This window comes from Meriones unguiculatus, chromosome 16, assembly GCF_030254825.1.
Source record: "Meriones unguiculatus strain TT.TT164.6M chromosome 16, Bangor_MerUng_6.1, whole genome shotgun sequence".
Taxonomy (NCBI): Eukaryota; Metazoa; Chordata; class Mammalia; order Rodentia; family Muridae; genus Meriones; species Meriones unguiculatus.
Window position 1 is genome coordinate 59,169,635 of NC_083363.1, and position 18,863 is coordinate 59,188,497.

Consider the following 18,863-nt stretch of genomic DNA (forward strand, 5'->3'; position numbering starts at 1 on the left):
TAGCCCTGGCTATTTTGGAACTCACTGTTTGAGACCAGGTTGTCTTCAAACTCACGGAGATCCGCCTATCTCTGCCTTTCAAGTGCTGGGATTAAAGGCGTGTGCCATTGCCACCCAGGTCCTTTTGTTTTTCCAAGGGTCTTTTTGACACTTGAAGAGGCTCCAGGCTGGTCTTGACTCAGCCCTAGCATCAGTCATTTCTCCTGAGAATCCTCACCACTTGTGTGACAGCACAGTGGATGGATGCCAAGCCCCGTGTGCACTGCATCCTAACTGCTCTGCTGGATGCTGTCTCCATGGTGCATCTCCCTGGTCCAGGTGGGGCCACATTACTTGGTCTTGCATGACTGAGTCCCACTCACTGCCCTATGCCCAGTAGGGGCTCTGGGTTAAATATGGAACAATTTAACTGAAGAGGAAAGGCCTGGGGGAAAGAGTGTTCCAGAAGCCTGAGCACTGCAGTCAGGAAGCTGGCACTCCTTGGAGGCAGTGGTTGCCTGAGGGAGGAGTTCACAGAAGGGAGATTAAAGGTGAGAGGCTGGGCATAGGAGCAGTGTGTGCACCCAGGAAACTAGATGGGGCTGAAGCTGGTAGGGTGGTGTCCACCCAAGCCCTCTCCCTGGGCTGCTGAGGCCATCAGCCAACCACATCTTTCTGATGGGCAGTTGGTGGGTGCCTACTCCCCCATGCCTACTCCCCACCACCCCCGGCTGAAACTCTAGGATAAAGCCGCTGTCCACAACACCAGGACAGATACGTCAGAACTGGCTCTGATGCCAACTCTGCCCTAACGTAGGAAATGCAGAGCTGGCCTGCACCCTGACACCCCTCCACCCCAAAACTATTCCTTCATAAAACAGCAATCATCAGTAACTTCCAGAGTCAAAGCTTAGCGAATACGCTGCTGTTATTGTACAGAGGCTCTGGTAGGCTCTATTTGCCTTAACAGTTGCTCCAGATATGAATGGTCATGCTGGGAGTTTCGAGCTCACACAAGGCCTGTGTCCCTCCTATCGGCCCACAGATACCCACTCCAGGCTCAGCTTTGCCTCTACATCCCATGGGACCCAGCTGCTCGAACTTTTATGATCAGACAAAACGAATCCATCTTTGAAGAGGCCCGGAGTCTCCAGATTCCTGCCTCTTCCAGTCCACTCCTTCTCACACCCCCATCCCTACTCCCTCTCCCCCACTCTCTGCCACCACTCTCCCCTCTAGCTACTGAGTTATCAATGTTCAGCGTGCTTGTCCACTGACATGCACACTGGTGCTTCCTGACTGTGGGGTAGAGAACCGGAGCCTTCCAGAGAGGTATGCGTGAAAGCTTTAAGGAGAATAGGGACAGGGGCAGGCCAGACCATCAGGGCTTTGGCTGACCCCAGCCCGGCCTGCACTAGGACCGATTTGGGTGCTTATGAGGCTCTCCTCACTTGGGTGCTCCCACACCAGCAGGTTAGCTGGCAACCAGGTACAGAAAACAGATGACAGAGACAGAAACCTTACCCCAAACACAAAAGCATGTGCCACCTGAATACGTTACAATCCATAATATCAGAATTGTCCCGAGGGCACAAAGCTCATGCTACAGCCCCAAGCCCCACTTTCCTTCTGGTGATTCAGCCTTGTTTTCATTAGCTGGGGCTTGGCTGCAGGCGGTACTGATGGGACCCACTATTCCTAGAACCAACCTATCTGACCCAGTTTGAGTTTTCATCATTTTTTTCCATCAAAAAAAGAAATATAACCTCATTTCATATCCCAGTGTGACATTTTAATTTAAGAAGCTATCATTAAAACGCCTATTTCCTTTGGAACATGTTTTGTTTTGTAAGCAGAAAGAGTCTACCTGTTGTAAAATAGTAATTTCTGAAAGCAAATAAAAATAGTAATTTCTGAAAGCAAACAAAAACATCTGACACCCAAAGGATGCACTGAGCTCTGGTTAGGACGTGGGCAGGCTCAGCACAACCTCGCCCTGTTCTCTCCCTGTGGCCACTGACAAAGAAGGCAGCAGCTCTTCTAGATTCTGGGTGCTCAAAGGCCCTGTGGTCACAAGTGAGTGGCAATTCTAGGGTGAGGAGATACCGAGTCCTAATTTCGCATAGGACAAGAGCAGGAAGGAGGCACCCCATGAGAATAACAACATGTCGGAACCGACAGGCCACAGGAACCTGTGGCATCTCCTGTACTAACTGTGAGCTTCACTGTTGTACACACACACACACACACACACACCAGCAATCTGTAGCAAATAAGGCTATTGTCACCAGAGCGGCTGTTTTGTGCACTCAAGGCCATTCTCCTGAGGATCAGTGTTGGGGTGACTGTGGCGTGGAAATGCAAAGTGCAGAATTCACTAAACTAGCCCCACAACATCACTGAAGAAAAAACAAGCAAAAGATCCAGGATCAGTGTCCACAGCTGCTGCAAAACAAAATTGTAAGACATCCAAAGAAGCAGGTCACAGATGGTGCCCACGGGAGGGTCCAGTTATCGGACTTAAGACATCAAACCCTTAAAGAAATAATGCTTAAAGAATGGTGCGGTGGCAGTGCCTTTCCAAATAGCATCATTAAGGAGACAGAGTTAAACAAACAAAACAGAAATAGAAATAAAACAGTCTAAATGGAAACTCAAGAGCCACAAAACACAGTATCTGAAATGAAAATCCTCCAGAGGACTGCAAGGGCCGATACTAATGGGCCAAAGAGAAGCCCCCAGTGAACTTGGCTAACTTGACAACATGACCACTCCATGGGATGGTTAAGGGGAAGGTGTTATTGCAGACACGAGAGAGGACAGCCAGAGGCATCTGCAAGAGTCCAGAGCAGAGAAAAAAGTTAGTAGACAGAATGTGTTCAACAGTTGGCCATGGGGGAAGCAGGGAGCAGAGTGGAGAGAGATGGAGGAAGGGAGGCTGGGTGGGAGCAGAGAGGGGGAGCAGGGAGACAAGAGCATAGCTGAGACATCAGGGTTATAAGGAGAATGAGTAGCTGGGGGAGGGAGGCTGTGGGTGAGCTAGACGAGCTGAGAAGGGCTAGGATGCTCATAGGCTCTGAGGTGTTAACAGGTTCTTGTGACACTGAGGGAGACTGGAGGCCAGCACATGCCTAGGTATGCTGGTAGGCACCACAGATAGCCATTTGGGGAAGTGGAGTTGCCTTTGGACCTGACTTAAAGGTGGAATTATGAGATTACCTGATCCAGATGGCTGAGAAAAAGTGAACAGCTTATAGAAGTGTCAGGAGGAGCAGAGCCAAGTATCCATGCCAGAGTTCATGGTAAAAGTGTAGAAAGACGGAAAAGGGGGCCTACTGTGTAGGAGGGAATCCCAGGAGAGTTAGCAGATGACTTCTGAGAAATAGTGCTCGCAGGAAAACAGTTCTGAAACAAAGCAAGTCAATCTGGTATCTTATCCAGCAAAACTTACCTTCAGAGATGAAGGGAAACAGACAGACTTAAAAGAACAAACAGCCCAAGGCACACAACAAACCCCAGGACTGCTAGCCCACTGCCCTGTAGGAAGTACCAGAGGAAGCTCTTGAGGATTACAGCAGATGAGTGGACAGTGGCTTCAGGTTGGAGGAGAATGAGGAAACAGTGCCTGTAAAGGTGGTCATGCAGCTGTAAAGCCTTATGGTGCATAGCGCCAGCCTTCTTTCTAATGCTCTTCACAGGTAGCATCACATAATCACACCACTGGCCTGCAGCACCTAGGTGTGTAGCATCTCTGTCGGTGGGAGCAGGGGGGAGGCAGATGGAGCTAAGCAGTATTAGTGTGAAGAGGCGCCACACAGCGACTCACAGCCTTAGGCCGTGCAGAGACCCTCGTGATGCAGAAGGCCAACAGAACAATGGCAGCTTCACACTTGCTCTCTTCTCTTAGAGTCAGTCAATGAAAGGAATCAGTATTGGCCCAGGATCCCCAAGGCCAAGTTCTCAGCACAAAGGATATTTATTTGCCCCAGAGAGACAAAGAGAGATGAAGGACGAGGGAGAAGGGGAAGGGAACAGGGGAAAGGCATCAGACATATTTGTCCCTGGGGGGTGGGCAAGGGGAACATTTAACATAAAGGACTCCCTCTGGATAGAGAGGAGACAGATGCCGCAGGCTTATAAAGGTCAAGGGGCAGCCCCATGTTAGGATTTGGTGTTTAATTTTGGTTGGGTGTGTTCATTAGGTGAGCCAAAGGGGGCTTTTGATTGCTGGGCTTCAATACGCTGGTAGCTGGACCTCGGTAGTCAGCCTCAGGAGGAGGAAGTGGGCAGATAAGGGAGTAGCCCTTGGTGGCCAGCTTTAGGGATGGAATCTAACAGTTTTTAGCAAGGCAGAGGGGCTGGGGTTAGGGCAAGGCCTGCCAGAGCTTGAGCCGCTTGAGCTGGCCAGAGTCAGGACATAAAAATGCAACATGGTGTGATTCTGAGCGTGTGTTAGGGCATCCCTAACATGTTTGGATGTAACATGAAGCAGTGGCAGATGGACAGGAGACGTGAAGCCAGCACTAGCAGGAGTCTTCTTTCTGTGTCTCACAGGGAACCTGGGTGTGAAAGAACAGAGGCGGCACCGGAAAGTGGCCTCTTAGTGCAAAGGAAAGACTGCAGAGGAGCCAGAGAGGCAGGGCACCTGTGTCCTTGACACCCTAACGCTGTTTTGTTGGCTTTTAAAGGTTTGCTTACATTTTATGGGTATGGCTGTTTAGCCATGTGTATGTGCACCTTGTGTGTACCTGGTGTCCATAAAGGCCAGAAGAGGGTGTTGGGTCCCTGGCCCTGGAGCAGCCCACTCTCCCAACAGCTGAGTCCTTTTCCCAGCCCCTCTGTTTAAAATAAGGTTTTAAACTAAGTGCTGAAATGTTACTGTGTTTAGAAGATTCTACTAGGAAAGAAATTTTGTCAGCCTCCTGGCTGGAGCCCTCTGCCACCTCTGGCTTATCCTGGATGTGTTTTCCAAAGGTGTGTTTCAGTGTTCTAGTCAGAGCACCGTGTACACCTGGCCTGAAGGCTGTGAAGGAAAGAGCTGCAATGTGGGAGAGAGATGAGCCAAGGATGGTTCTCTTGGCTCTGTGACCTGCAGCTGGCGGTGTGAGCTACAGTGGTAACCCTTCCGCTTCTGGGCTCTGGGATTCAGGAGTGCTGAACTAGAAGCCGACGGCAGCTCCCTCCCCTCCCTCTGTAGTCTGTGTGTGAGGGGAGAGAAGGCCCTCGGCCCGTGGAGAGGCTCCTGCACCCTCCGCAGCCCCTGGGCCCCTTGGCTTCCCCCCACGGCATGCACCACACCAGAGTGTGGACTTGCACAGCGGGAATGGTACAAGGCACAGCATGGAAGACGTGGTGTGGGTGGGCGGGTCCTCCTACCCCCATGAGGTAGCAGTTAGTTAGTGGTGGAGTTCATAAAGATTTAATAGTCTGATGTCAAGAAGGTAGAACCTTAATCCCAGATGATTAGAGTCCTTCTAAAAAAAAAAAATGCCCAGAGGAAGATCAGAATGTGGATTCCCTTCACAGAGAGCTGTGACCAGCCTCTGGGTCAGCATGCTACCTTCATCTCGGCCTGAAGAGCTGAGAAAATGTCTGTTGTTTAAGGCCCCTGCTCTGTGACCTTTCATTATGGTAGCCTGGCCCTACTAATTCTTGCCTAATGTGGAGTCCATGCTGTGGGGAACAGGGAGAGCAGTCCCCTTCAGTTTTGTAAAGAACATGCCTGGAAGGTAATTACCGGTCTGAAGGCTGTTTGGGAGATTGTCTGCTCCTCGATCTCCTCATGTCTATTTCCTGACCAGCCGCACGACAGGAGCCATCTGTCCATCTGCTTGGGGTCTGGCTGGTGTGCACAGTGACGCGTGGGCAGCCTAGAGATGCCTGGGTGGCAGTGGATTCTCCTCGGCCCCCTCAGCTGGGTGTTGGAGATCGCAGCCCTACACTTGGGCTGTGCAATCCTCTCCGTGGGTTCAGGGCTTGAGCCTCCATGCAGCTTAGCATCCACAGGGGGCTGTATTTATTTGACTTCATTTGAAAATTTAAGGCTTTTCTGAACATTGCTCCAAGTAATCTGATGAATTAGAAATTCTAGGATTTATACCTAAAACAGCAGATGGTTGAAGGCTTTCTCATGACTTCCTACTAATCCCTGCCCTAGTCCATGTGGGGTAGATTGCTATAACCCCACAGACTTAGTGCCAGAACTCTGTTTTAGTTAATAAGCCTTATTTTAAAGCAGTTTGGGGTCATACCAGAACTGACTGGAGAGTAAAGCTCCTTTGATCCTCTCCACGCACAGATATCTGGCCCTGCCGCTGTGGCTGGAGGAGGCGGCAAAGGAACAGTGAGCATCTCAGTTTGGCTGACGGCCATCAGCGTTCAGAGTGTGCAAATGTCAGGCCTTCTTCTGTAGCCCCCAGCTCAGCCTGGCAGAACTGGGTGTATGTGTGGGACCGGCGCCGCCACAGGTGGTGCTGCCAGAATTTCAGGACAGTCCTCCTGGTGCCCAGGCGTCCCAGTGGTCCTGGCTCAGCCACCTGTTCAGGATGACAGTAAAGTAGCGGTAAGGGCAGAAAATCAGTTCAGGGAAGAGCACCGAAGAGGCTTAGTGACTCCAGGTCTGTCTCCGGGGAAGGATAGAAGCTCTGGGATTTGCCAGCTGACAGCAGGTGACTGGTTGGTTAATGGTCTCGTCACTCTGTTATCCCAGCCCAGTTCTGGGAGGAGTTCTGCAGCAGTTGTCATCATTGGAGAACTAGCTCTCATTGTCACTTGACCGCATTTAGAACCACACACTTCTAGGTGTATCTGTGAGGGTGTTAGAGAAAGCCCCGTCTGGGTTGAATGTCACCTTTGAGCCTTGTTCAGGCCTAGGATCCAGGATTCAGTCCTTCAGTGTGGGGTAGTGACTTGTGATCTGTGAAGCTCTCTCAGAAATTCTCACAATACTTCCTTAATTTTTCTTAGATTTATTTAAATTTATGTGTATGACTATCTTTCACACACACACACACACACGTCTGGTGCCCATAGTGGTCAGAAGAGGGCATCGGAAATGCTGGCACTCGGGTTACAGATGGCTGTGAGCTACCATATAGGTTCTGGGTACTAAACTTGGGTCCTCTATACAAACAGGTGCTTTTCACTCAGCCGTTCTCCAGCCCCACCCCCCTTCCTTAGCTAAGGTTCTACAAACACTGAAGAAAGGACTGTCTTCCCCACTGTGTGACTGTGAACTGGACTTCAGGCTGAGCTCCATGTGACTGCTACAAGGCCAGAGTCCTCCTAAGAGGCACACCTGCTGTTAAGGAAGGGCATTCATGGACATCTGTGGATACATGGTAAGGAGCCCTTGACTTGGGACCTTCTCAGTAGGTTCAGGGACTATTGAGAAGAGGTCTCTTGGGGCAGGAGAGAGATTGTGGCTCTGAGTACAGTACGGACAAGTGGGGATTTCTAGGTAGAGAGCAAGTTGGGGATGAAAGGTTACCAAGAGGGGCCTCAGGGGTCGGGGGCTCTGACTAAACTGACTTAGTGAAAGGGTTCTGGATGAGGGCAGACAGGGGTAGAGTGACTGGATGTATCCCAGGGTGATGGGTGGAGGGGGTGGAGGAGGTAAGGACTCAGATCAGATGTAGATGGTGGTCATTTCCAAGCCCACTTACAAGTCCCTTCAATAAAGCTGGATTTTAAAAGGAGGTGCACATATGGGCATAGGAGAGAGTCATTGTTGCTGCCCACAGAAGTGTGGCTGCAGACACAAATAGTTAAAGCCATGTATACCAGTGCTTAAATAGTATTTTTTGTAGTAAGTTTAAGTTTAAAAACAGAGTGCCGGGCAATAGTGCCACAGTGGCCTTTGATCCCACCACGCAGGAGGCAGAGGCAGGCAGATCTCTGTGAGTTCAATACCAGCCTAGTATACGAAGTGAATCCAGACAGCCAAGGCTAGACAGAGGAACCCTGTCTTGAAAAAAAAAAACCCAAATAAATAAATAAGCAAAAAAGCAAACAAACAAACAAAGAAGAGCCAGGCAAGGTGGTGAAAACCTTTAATTACAGCACTTAGGAGGCAGAAAAAGGTATATCCCTGAGAGTTCAAGGCTAGCCAGGATCACACATCTCAAAAAAAAAAAAAAAAAAGCAAAGAAGTAAATGCAAACCCTGAAAACATACATAAAAGTAACATTTATTTTACAGACTAAATAGATTGTGCTTATATACTTAGGAGTGTGTGTGTGTTTGTGTGTAAAACATTAAAGAAAAAGATTTGAAAGAGAACAAGGTACGGGGTACGTAGGAGAGTTTGGGTTGAAACTCTTTTAAATAATCTCAAAAATTTTACAGAGCACAGTTTAAGGTCGTGAAAGTGACTCAGAAAGTGCAGTAGCGCCCACAGCCCCTGTGCGAGAAGGTGCAGGGACAGCAGAGCCCTCGGTCTGTCTCGGCCTTGCTGGTTGTACGTGGATGGACTGGGACAGACACCTTTCCTCTGAACATCAGTGTCCTTGTAGGAATCGGAAGCGATGATTTCCCACGTGGGCAGGCTCTGTCGTGGACCCAGGACAGAGCCCAGCAAATGTGGTTGCTTTCATTTGGGCCAACTTCACCCATGTTTCGTATTTCGCTGGGGAAAGGAGGTGAGACGTGGGAGGAAGGAGCCACATCTGGCAGGGTAGCCCAAGTTGCTCAGAGTTTGTGCTGAGACCAGAGAGCTAAATAAAGACCTCAGCTAAGAGCTGGGAGGGTCTGACTGTGTCCCGTGTGTCTCCCCTGTGTCCTTGTGTCCCTGCCTCTCACTTGTTGGAAGGCGCGCCCTGCTCTGTGCACAGCAGCCTTGGGAGAGGTTCTGACTCACTGCTGTTAGGATCTCTGGCTGAGTGCAGTGTGTCGTCTTCACACCGCACTTCCCCTCCCCTCCCCCCACAGTGTTCTGCAATAGTGTGACTGTCTTCACACTGCCCACAGGGTGTGCAGAGCCTGGTCCTTCTAAATCCCTGCCATGAGGCCAGAGGCTAGGTCCAGCCTGGGGTAGCCAGTCCCTGTGCTCGCTCAGGCTGCCGGCGTCCTCCAGAGGAGAGGCTGTTACAGCTGGTGGAGGCCCACTCATCCTGCTACACCACCAGTGCTCTCCCAGGAGTCAGGACTCAGACCAGCTGGCAAAGAGGGTGCTTGGGCCTGGAGTGTATATGTCTGCTGCCTGCGGACTTCCAGGCTTTCATTTTCCACAGGTTTCTTCCTAAAAGTGAACCTTGAGGGGCTGGAGGGATGGCTCAGGGGTTGAGAACCCCTGCTGCTCTCGTAGAGGACCAGGTTTAGTCCCCAGCGCTCATGTCAGGCAGCTCCTAACTGCCTGTAGCTCCAGCTTTAGGAGATGGTACATTTCTGTTTACAACCCAGTTGCTTTCCATTTTTAACATACAGAGGCAGACGGAGATTTTGGGTAGCCTTCCCTGGTCACTGCTCCTGGTGATGGCAGATCTCCATCACTTTGTGGAGCTTGTATCTTTTTGCTGTGCCTCTGTTTCACAATTCAGCTGCAGATTGTGGAGAGAGGGATGAGGGAAAGCTCCTCCTGAAGCCTTCCCTCTTATCGGCCGGTCTGCAGACAACGCACAACCAACCTGTGGAACAAGCTGCAGCAGAAGGGAAGGCCCTGGCAGCCACATTGTTGAGCGGCTCCTCTGCTGTGCCCGTTAGGGGAGTAAGAGACCCGACACAGCAGTGAAGGATGCCCTCGTCCCCCAGAGACATGGCACTGACTTTAAAGCCTCCCAGGCCTTTACTTCCTGTTCCTGTTGGGTTTTATGTGTGTACAAGCGGTGCTTCTGTGAGAGCTCGCAAGCGTGGGCTGACATTACCTTTAGTTGTGCGGATGCCAGACTCATCTGTGGGGTACCTGGAGAGCCCTGGGTCTGCCCTGCCTGTGTTGCTTGGTGGATACCATCTTGACCCATTCATACCCATCCTTAACAGGGCTATAAAGAGCCCTATGCCCAGAAGCCTGTCTGGAGAGCGAGGTCTAAGAGCCACAGTACTGTGCAGATTTGTGGAAAGGATTAGGATCCTGCGAGGTTCCTCGTTGCCTCTGAGTTGGCCGCGCTCTGGCTTCCCGCCTTGACTTCTGTGTCCCATAGAATGCTGTCCCTTCAGTTAGTGCTCCCCCTAAATGAGCCCGTATGTCTAAAAGTCAGCTGGACCCACACCTCACAGCAGCATCATTGTCTCCAGTTCAGGCTTCTTCCTGCAGGACTCACTTGAATGACTTACTACTCTCTTACGTTAGTGACTCCGTCGTGTGCCCTCCATAAGTACCTGGTGCTGCCATCTGTGAAGCAAGTGAGTGTACAGCTGAGGTTCTAGCCGTGGGTGCAGAGGGTATTTCAGGCAGCTAAGCCAGGTGGACCAGGGACGAACAGAAGGCCACTGTCGAGCCCACCAGAACCCCCGTCTGCCTCTGCGGTCCTCTGTTGTTGGTGTGATCTTCCATAGTTCAAGAAGAGTCATGCCTGCAGGGAAGATGTTACTGTTGAGCACAAGAGTGACAAAGGCCAGCTGCTGCCTCGCCCTGCCTAGTCGAGATGGCCAGCAGCAGCGCTGGAAGGTCAGCTCTGGAAGTTTCCTCACAGAAATGCATCGGTCCGAGCCATGGCTCAGAATCTGTCTACAATTGTTTCTTTTCTCGGGCTTCCATCAGCCCTGCCACTGCCAGCTTTGCAGCAGCACCTGTAGCCTGGCCGCCTTGGCACGGACCCTCAGAGGGCCCTGTACTAGGTGCTCTTCTTGTTGTGATAAAATTCCCAACTGCAGCTTACAGGAAGGCATTTGTTTCAAATGGATATGGTTCCTTGTGGTCGGTCAGAAAGGTGGCAGCAGGGCCATGTGGCTGGCTCGTCACCTCCGGAGGAACAGGAAGTGGAGAAGGAGGCATGCTGGTGATCATGTGCCCCCCCTCCCTTTATTCAGTCTAGTATCCCAGGCCATGAGATGGTCCCCCACACACACACCAAGGGCAAGTCTTCTGGCCTCAGTTTAATTTCTCCGGAAGCACCCACAAGGCCATGCTCCAGAGCTGTGTCACCTTGGTGATCCCAAGCCCCGTCACATTGTAGGTGAAGATTAAGTGTCAGAGGCCCCATTTTACCAAACACAGAACAGTATTAACTGAGGAGCTGAAGCTGTAGACCAACTCTCCAGAGATGTCCTGTATAAAATCCATCTCCTCCTCACCACCCCCTCCCTCCCACTCTCCCTTTAATGAGAACATGGAAGGAAGTTCTGTCAGAGTCTGCCAAGAGCTCTCTATGGTAGTGAATTGTGCAAACTGTTCCATGGTTACAGCTGAAGCAAGCAGACAGCACACCACTTTGCTAGAGATCTATATACATTAGCACACGCAAGCCGTGTGTCTCCCTTAGGGCTCTATGCTACTTAGGGGCCAGAACCTCTCTCCTCAATTTCGATTTGTTGGAGAGGAATCTAGAGATTGGATGGTGTTACCCATTTGAAGGCCTTGAGCAGACCATTCCTGGTCTCCTGGCCTGCTGCCTTGCTTCAAAAATAACTTTATCTTCCTGGCACTTCATTGATCTGTGGTTGTTGCTTTGCAGTTAGAGCCCTTTATGGAATTCTCTTGCTACTCAGGAAATGCTGTATTTCCTCATGAAACGAACGTTGACACTTTTGAACTAGAAAATAAGTTTTCGTAGTGATTATAAAAATGAACCTGGGGATGACAAGATGGCTCAGCAGGGAAAGGCGCTTGCTGCCAAGCCTGAGGACCTGAGTTCAACCCCATGGTCTCCATATGATGGAAGGAGGGAATCGGCTCCTGAAGTTCTCAGAGTTGTCCTTCTACCTCCACCCATCCCTGCGCGTGCATGTGGACCCACACACAGATAAGTAAGATGCAATCAGATTCTTAAAGCTTTTGGGATGGAGAGAGGGCTCAGCGGTGAAGAGCGCTGACTGCCCTTTCAGACAGTACAGGTTTGATTCTCAGCAAGTACATGGTGGCTGACAACCGTCTATAGCTTCAGGTCCTGGGGTCTGATGCCCTCTTCTGGCTTCTGCAGACAGGGCGCGCACATGGTGCACATACATGTATGCGTGTAGGTGAAACACCCATGCATGTTCCAAGATCTTAAAAAAGTTACCAGGTCTCACCAACTCTCCACATCCGGCTTAGTCAGGGTTTCTATTGCGCAATAAAACACGATTGGCCAGAAAACAGCTTGGGAAGAAAGGGTTTATTTCTTCTTGTACTTCCAGGTCATAGTTCATCACTGACAGAAGTCAGGGCAGGAACTCTAGCAAGGCACAACCTGAAGGCAGGGACTGATGCAGAGGCCACGGAGGAGTGCTCCACTGTTGGTTGCTCAGCCTGCATTCTTAGAGCACCCAGGACCACCAGCTCGGGTGGCACCGCACACAGTGAGCTAGGCCCTCCCCATCAGTCACTGATTGAGAGATGCACCACAGACTTGCCCACAGGCCAGTCTGATAGGGCATTTCTTCAGTGGAGGCTCGCTCTTCCCAAACAATTCTGGCTTATGTCAAACTGATAAATGGAGTAAGCACGGCGTCTGAAGCATAAGGAACCTTGGGGTTCTTAGTTTCTTCTCCTGTGGCTGTCTAGAGTGGATGTGCTTAGGGTGAATGTGCAGGAGCCTCTTCAGGCTCTGGCACGGCCCTGCTGCGTGTGGAGGAGGAAGCAGGCTGTGCTGGGCTGCCTGTGGGTCTCCGCTGTGTGCACTGGACAGGTGCTAGTGCCTGCAGTGAGCTTGAACCCATCTAGGCAGGTTTTCCCAAAGCTCCGTTATTCCGGAGTTTTTAAAGTTGCCTGGATAGAAATATATTGCACTAAAAAGCCTGGCATCATGGCACCAGTGATCCAGCAGACGCTGCTAAGCTTCCCATTCAAAAAAACCTGGAATGGCTGGCAGTGTGGTGTTACAGGTGAACTGACCTTGGCCAAGGCCTGTGCTTTTCCACGGTGGCCAGCTAGTGCTCCAGTGGTGAGCCCTTCTCTGTGGGGTTCCATAAACCTGAGGCAGACTGAGGAGGGTTGTGAGGAGGTAGGATGCATGCTTTGTTCTTCATCTGCAGAGTGTGTGGCACTCTCTGAAACACAGCTAGGAGACTTTCCTTAAGAGGCTTTGGCACATTCTTCACTTGCGAGACCAAAATGTTCTCCAGTGACTGAATAACACCAGTTGAGAACAGAAAAAGGAAGGAAGTTGCAAGTGCCTGTATGGAAAGAACAAAAGGCCCCTGTGCTTAGAGCCAGCCTGTCACCACAGGAACCCAGACTGGAGACTGATGGCAGGGCATCACCTACTCAGCTCTCCCTGAGACATACCATTTCCATGGAATACTTAGGCCAGTGCTGTCCCACTGCCAGGAACAGGACCTTTTTGCCTACTTGGTATTGTTGACTAGGTGGTCTACTTGTCCTGTTAACTCACTTTTATTCTCTTAAGTACACCTTGAAATATTTTTAATAACAATATTGACAAGCTGGGTGTGGTAAGGGGACATGCATATAATCACAGTACTTGGGAGATGGAAGCAGCCTGGGTTATATTGGGATGCTCTGTCTGAGTGTCTCAAAAAAGACAAAAACCAAAAACCAAGCCAAGCCAACCAACCAACCAACCAACCCACCAAACAACCAAAGAGAAAAACAAAGGCAAGACAACCACACACACAGTCAAGACAGTAAATCAGCATACCTAAATAATAAATGACAGAGAGGTGTTCCCTCTAGCCCCTTACCTCTCCCCTTTTGCTTTTCCTGGAGACCATCTCTTCCTGATATCTGTATCCTTGATGTGAAAGCTACATATCTGCCAGAGCTTGTCAAGATGATGGCTGGAGGAGGCTAGTACTGTGTCCATGGTTGCAGTCTGAAGTACTGCTCCTGAAAGGAATGGAAGGAGGACACACTAATGCAGTAAAGGAGGAGGCTAGTACTGTGTCCATGGTTGCAGTCTGAAGTACTGCTCCTGAAAGGAATGGAACGGGGACACATGAATGCAGTAAACGATGTCGGAGGAAAATGACACCTGTGAGCATGATACAGATGAGGGACACCAGAGGTGAGGAAGGCGGCTCCTTGTTAGAGCTTGTTGTGGCCTGAGCCAGTGAACTCTGAGCTCGCTTTTGCTTCCCATGAGAAGGAACAGCATTAGGAAGGCCTGCTGTTAGGCTCTGGCTTCCCTTTGTAAGCTGTGGCCGTGAGGGCGTCCCTCCTGTCTGTCACTCAGGGTCACTGCCCTGTGCAGCACGATGACTAGGGGCCAGGGGCCCGGGAAGGCCTTTGCAAGCTGCCTCATGGTTGTCTGTACTTGTACTTCCTCCCTGGTGAGCATCTACCAAAGAGGTCTCTAGAGAAGCTGTACCTCTCTGTGGACACTGGAAGAGCAGCCAGAAGAGACCACAGGCCAGGCACTTGTTGGTCTCCAGCTGTGTAACTTTTGGTCATGTACCTACAGTGACAGGAGCACTCACAGACCCCTGGAGGTCATGTACCTGTGTTGGTAGGGAGCACTCACTGAGCCCTGGAGGTCAGGTACCTGCATTGGTGGGAGCACTCACTGAGCCCTGGAGCAGCACAAGGCTATAAACAGAAGGAAGGAGTAATGGCTGTTCTTCTCATCAGAAGGGAATCACAGGCCTGAGTTTGCCACTCCAGCAGCTACAGCGCAGAGCCCAGTAAAGTAGAAGAGTATTGAGGTGGGAGGGACCAGCATTTTCAGGGCTGCCTCTTTAAATAGCAGATTGTTTTATTTTGTTCCGTGACCATATTGATTTTTACTCAAACACTGAAACCAAATACAAACAATATGCTGCAAAGCAAGCTGTTTGGGATTCTCTGACTGGCGGTTCACAGTTGAGGGAGGTGTAGCCATGGCCTGTCCCTCTGCTCTGCTCACTCAGCAGCTTTTCACATTGGAAAGCTGAACTTGGGTCTTGGAGTTATTTGGCTTTTTTTCTTTAAGGTCAGAGCAAAGAGACTCTTATTTAGCTACTGAAGTCATAATGACTTCAGATGAGTCTCTCTAGGTGCCCCCGACCCTGGCACAAACTTGCCTACAGATAAGCTGATGGTTCATATGGGAGTTCCAGGTACTGCCATTTGATCCCAGCCCTCTGGCCAGGGGTCACCTGCTCTGGGTGAGCCCAGGGTCTCCCTTCCCTGGAAAGTGCAGCTAGTGTCTCTGGGGGCCGGCACTGGACAGTCGAGAGTTGGGATTGCCTTATGACCTGTCATGCAGGTAGCACATCTTCAGAGAGGGTGACTGGCTGGGACACGCAGCAGGGACCTGAGGAGGCTGTCTGCGCTGTCGCCATTAGGCCACAGTGGCGGTGCCCCTGCTCCAGAGTTCTCAGAAGTGTCCTAGCTTTATGACGGAGGTGCCCTTCTGCCTAAGCTCACCCAAGTTGGGTCTGCACCCTGCAGGGCAGTGCCTGGCTGTTAGCCAGTGGTTCTCTCTTCTCTTTAGGAATACAGTCTTACAATGTAAAACCCTGTGGGCACTTGAAACTACGGATAGTACCAAACCTTATTATATACCATGGTTTTTCCTAGACACACATACTTGTGATAAAATTTCTTAAATCAGGCAAAGTAACAGTAACCAATAATAAGACAGAATAATTGCTGTGTTGTAGTAAACAGTGACCGTATTAAGCGGGAGAAGAATTACGTGAACACAAACGCTGTGATACCGTGCTGTGGCTCCCACCGTTGAGAGGGCCACCGAGTGACTGACAGGAAGGCAGTGTGCACACTGTGATGACAGGGACAGGAGACAAAGACATGATTCACGTCGTGACTGGACAGTAGGCCAGTGTGAGAGTCCGTCATGCTTATCACAGTGACATGCAATTTCAAGCGTATGAATTATCTCTGGAACTTACTATTTTCAAACCGTAACTGGGTGTGCGCACCTGAAACCCCAGCAGCTGAACTGCAGGTAAAAGGGCTCAGTGAGATGCCATCATCACGACCCCTCCATCACTGAACCCCTCGAGGATGGGTGATACGGGCTGCGTGGGAAACTGTTAGGACAGCGGCAAGGGGCATCGTCATGCTGGACGTGGGCTGATGCCCAGGGGGACGTCCCCTCCTGCACTGCTGTCCCGGGAGGCAAGAACAGACGTGGACACGCCTCATCCTTGGGGAAGAGGAGAGGCGGAGCTTGGGATAGAGGGTAGCCTGGTGTCTTGTCTGGAGTCCAGCTCTCAGCAGGGAGAGCTAGAAGCTGTCACCAAGGCAGGCTTCCTGGCCTTGTTGAAAGAAGAGAAGGAAGAGGAAGCTCTTCCCGCCGAGAATGGGCATACTTGGCTGGCTGTTGGCTTGCAGAGGACCCTCCCTCACCACAGAGGAACTGGGGTAGGCCCATGCTCTGAAGCCCTTTAGCTGTGTCTCCTAGAACCCATATGTGGATGGGTGGGTCTGCCTTTGTCATTGGCTGGTGGCCCTCACTCAGAGATAGTGGGTAGGGCGTCACAGAGAAGTCACTATCCTCTTCACCGTGGCTCTTAGCTACCTCATGTCTCAACTGGTGTGTGAGAGTTCACAAAAATTAGTACTGGATGGTTTCCATTTTAGTATGCATATACAGAAAACTGTATGGCATTAAGGTTTTACCCGGCAAGGTTCCAGGAAACCTTCAGCTAATTGTGTGAAGTTCAAGTGGCTGGGCTAACAATAGTGAAAGAAGTGAGACTTCTCAAAGTCATTGACATTTGGAGAGAGAGCAGCACACACAGTTGTGGGCATTGTCTCTACGCAGCCCCGACAATGCACAATGGGTCCTACACAGTGTGTCCATTCTCTCTCCAGTACTGGGAAATGTATGTGGCAATGAAGGACAGATGGAGCTTAGTGGGTGCAAATGAATGGAGATGGTGTAAGAACACTGCTGATTAGCCACAGAAGCAGCCTCCGTAATCCCTGGTGCTGGCACCCAGATTTGGGGCGCTCTGCCTGGAAAGGAGCAGACTGGCCCTTCAGGCGGGGAGGGTTTCAGATGTTTGTCCAGCACCAGCCTGGCCTGAGATTATACCCATCTTCCGTGAATTTGCTTTCGCTTTGTTTGGTTTTCGTGTCTGGTGACTTCACTCCTGATGAAGCCTGTGTGTCCATCTTTGCATCCCCAAGGCATGATTCTTAAAGGACCCTCAACTTCTCAATGACTGCCAATTTCTAGGAAAGAAATAGCATGAGATACAGAAGCAAGAAAGTGGAGGTGTTTGAAAAGGTGTCTGGAGTGTGAGGTTTAATAGTTGGCTTACAGCGGGGTAAGCCAGAGGACTCTTCACCAACCCACGTCTGCCCAGGCATTCCTCCGACATCACAGGTCAGTATTGACACACCTACAGGCACCCAGACTGGGGCCTGGGGCCTGGGGCTCAGCACATACTTTCGTCATTTCCATTCAGTGGTTTGATCTCGGAGCTTTGCACATACTAGCAAGTGTTTAACTTCAGCATGTATTCCTAGCCCTATATGTAGCTTTATTTTGAAATAGGGTCTTACTAAGTTGTCTTAACTGGCAACAGACTCACTCTCTAGACCCAGCTGGCCTCAAACTCCATCCTCCTGCTTCAGCTTCCAGAGTAGCTGGGATTTCAGGCTGCTCTGAAATCATGCCACAATGCCTGCTCGGCATAAATTGTTTAAATGCACTTTCCCCAAGGCATCTTATTTTCAAGCTGCTTCCTATGTAAAATCTCCTGGAGGGTCACAGTTTGAAGAGGACATAATGGACTGGGTGGCGGTTCTTACCTGAGTTGTCCCTGAAGGCATTCTCATGGAGATCTACTGTGATCCGAAGAGCAGCCATAGGGTGGTTGTAGAGACAGAGACTTTTTAGATTTATAAAAGCTTTAAAGCACCATAACTGGGCAGTTAGCAACCCTCTTAGCTATTTTGCTGTTTTCCAGCTACACACCCCAAGTTACTTGCCATAATTGTTCTGTTTGGCTGCTTTTGTTCCATGGGGCCAGCCCTCATCCATGGCCATGCGCTCACAGTCTATACTGCTCCATGGGGACTTCCTTCCTCCCCGGCTTCTCCTACTACCTCATGGTCTCCCATCTGACCTCACGCCCAGGAATGTAAGCTTCACCCACTTCTCTTCTGCCCAGCTATAGGCTATCAGCAACTTTATTTAACCAGCCAGAGAATATTGGTGAGCAAAGCTTACACAACATCGCTTGGAGTACCGGAGACTCCAAGCAATCAGATCTTGGGGGCCATAATTTAGAATTTGAATGCATAGTGCCAGACCAGCCCCCAGCATAGGGTGGCCAGGCCAAAAGCTGTGCCAGGTAGAGTGTTTGTAAAGGCGGCTGCAGGAAGGTGCACAGCATTTGCTGTTGCCTCTGTGGACAGAAGTCCTGGGCTTGAGGAGCTGAGCAGGTTGAAGCTGTGATGGACTGACGAGGACATGAGAGGAGAAAGGTTATACACACTGTGTCTGGAGGCCGAGAAGGGAGGGGGTACCATTGGCTGAGATGGAAGCTTGAGGGGTGGAGTAAGGAAAGAAAGCTGAAGCAGCCGGGACTAGTGCTGCCCTTCAAGAACTCCTGCCCAGTTTAAAGGAACATCCAGGCTTTTCTGAGGCCTGTCAGACTTAGAGCTTAGCATAGCCAACCAAATACCTAGTGGTAATTCATAAACGTTATTTCCTTCGTTCTGAATTACAAGTTGGGGGCCTGCATTTGGTATCCAGTGAGAGCCTTCTTGTGCCTTCACACTGGAACACAAATGTAAAGTTAGTTACACTTAGGCCCCTTGTCGGGCACCAGTCCTCTCTGAGAACGGAGCGAGACACCTGTCTTCTAAAGAGCCACCTGGTAGTACCATCCAG

At 50.5% G+C, this 18,863-nt stretch overlaps 1 protein-coding gene across 14 annotated transcripts in view; it reads left to right on the plus strand.

Moving 5' to 3' along the window:
• The window catches only part of Inpp4a (inositol polyphosphate-4-phosphatase type I A), a 105,479-nt gene that overhangs the window by 30,161 nt on the left and 56,455 nt on the right, over positions 1-18,863 (plus strand). The window contains exon 1 of one of the 14 annotated variants that reach the window (XM_021631555.2): positions 17,047-17,348. The exons of the other annotated variants lie outside the window; for them this stretch is intronic. The gene's annotated coding sequence lies outside the window, so the exon portion shown is untranslated. Of the gene's footprint in view, positions 1-17,046; positions 17,349-18,863 lie in introns of those variants that run through there. 14 annotated transcript variants of the gene reach the window in all.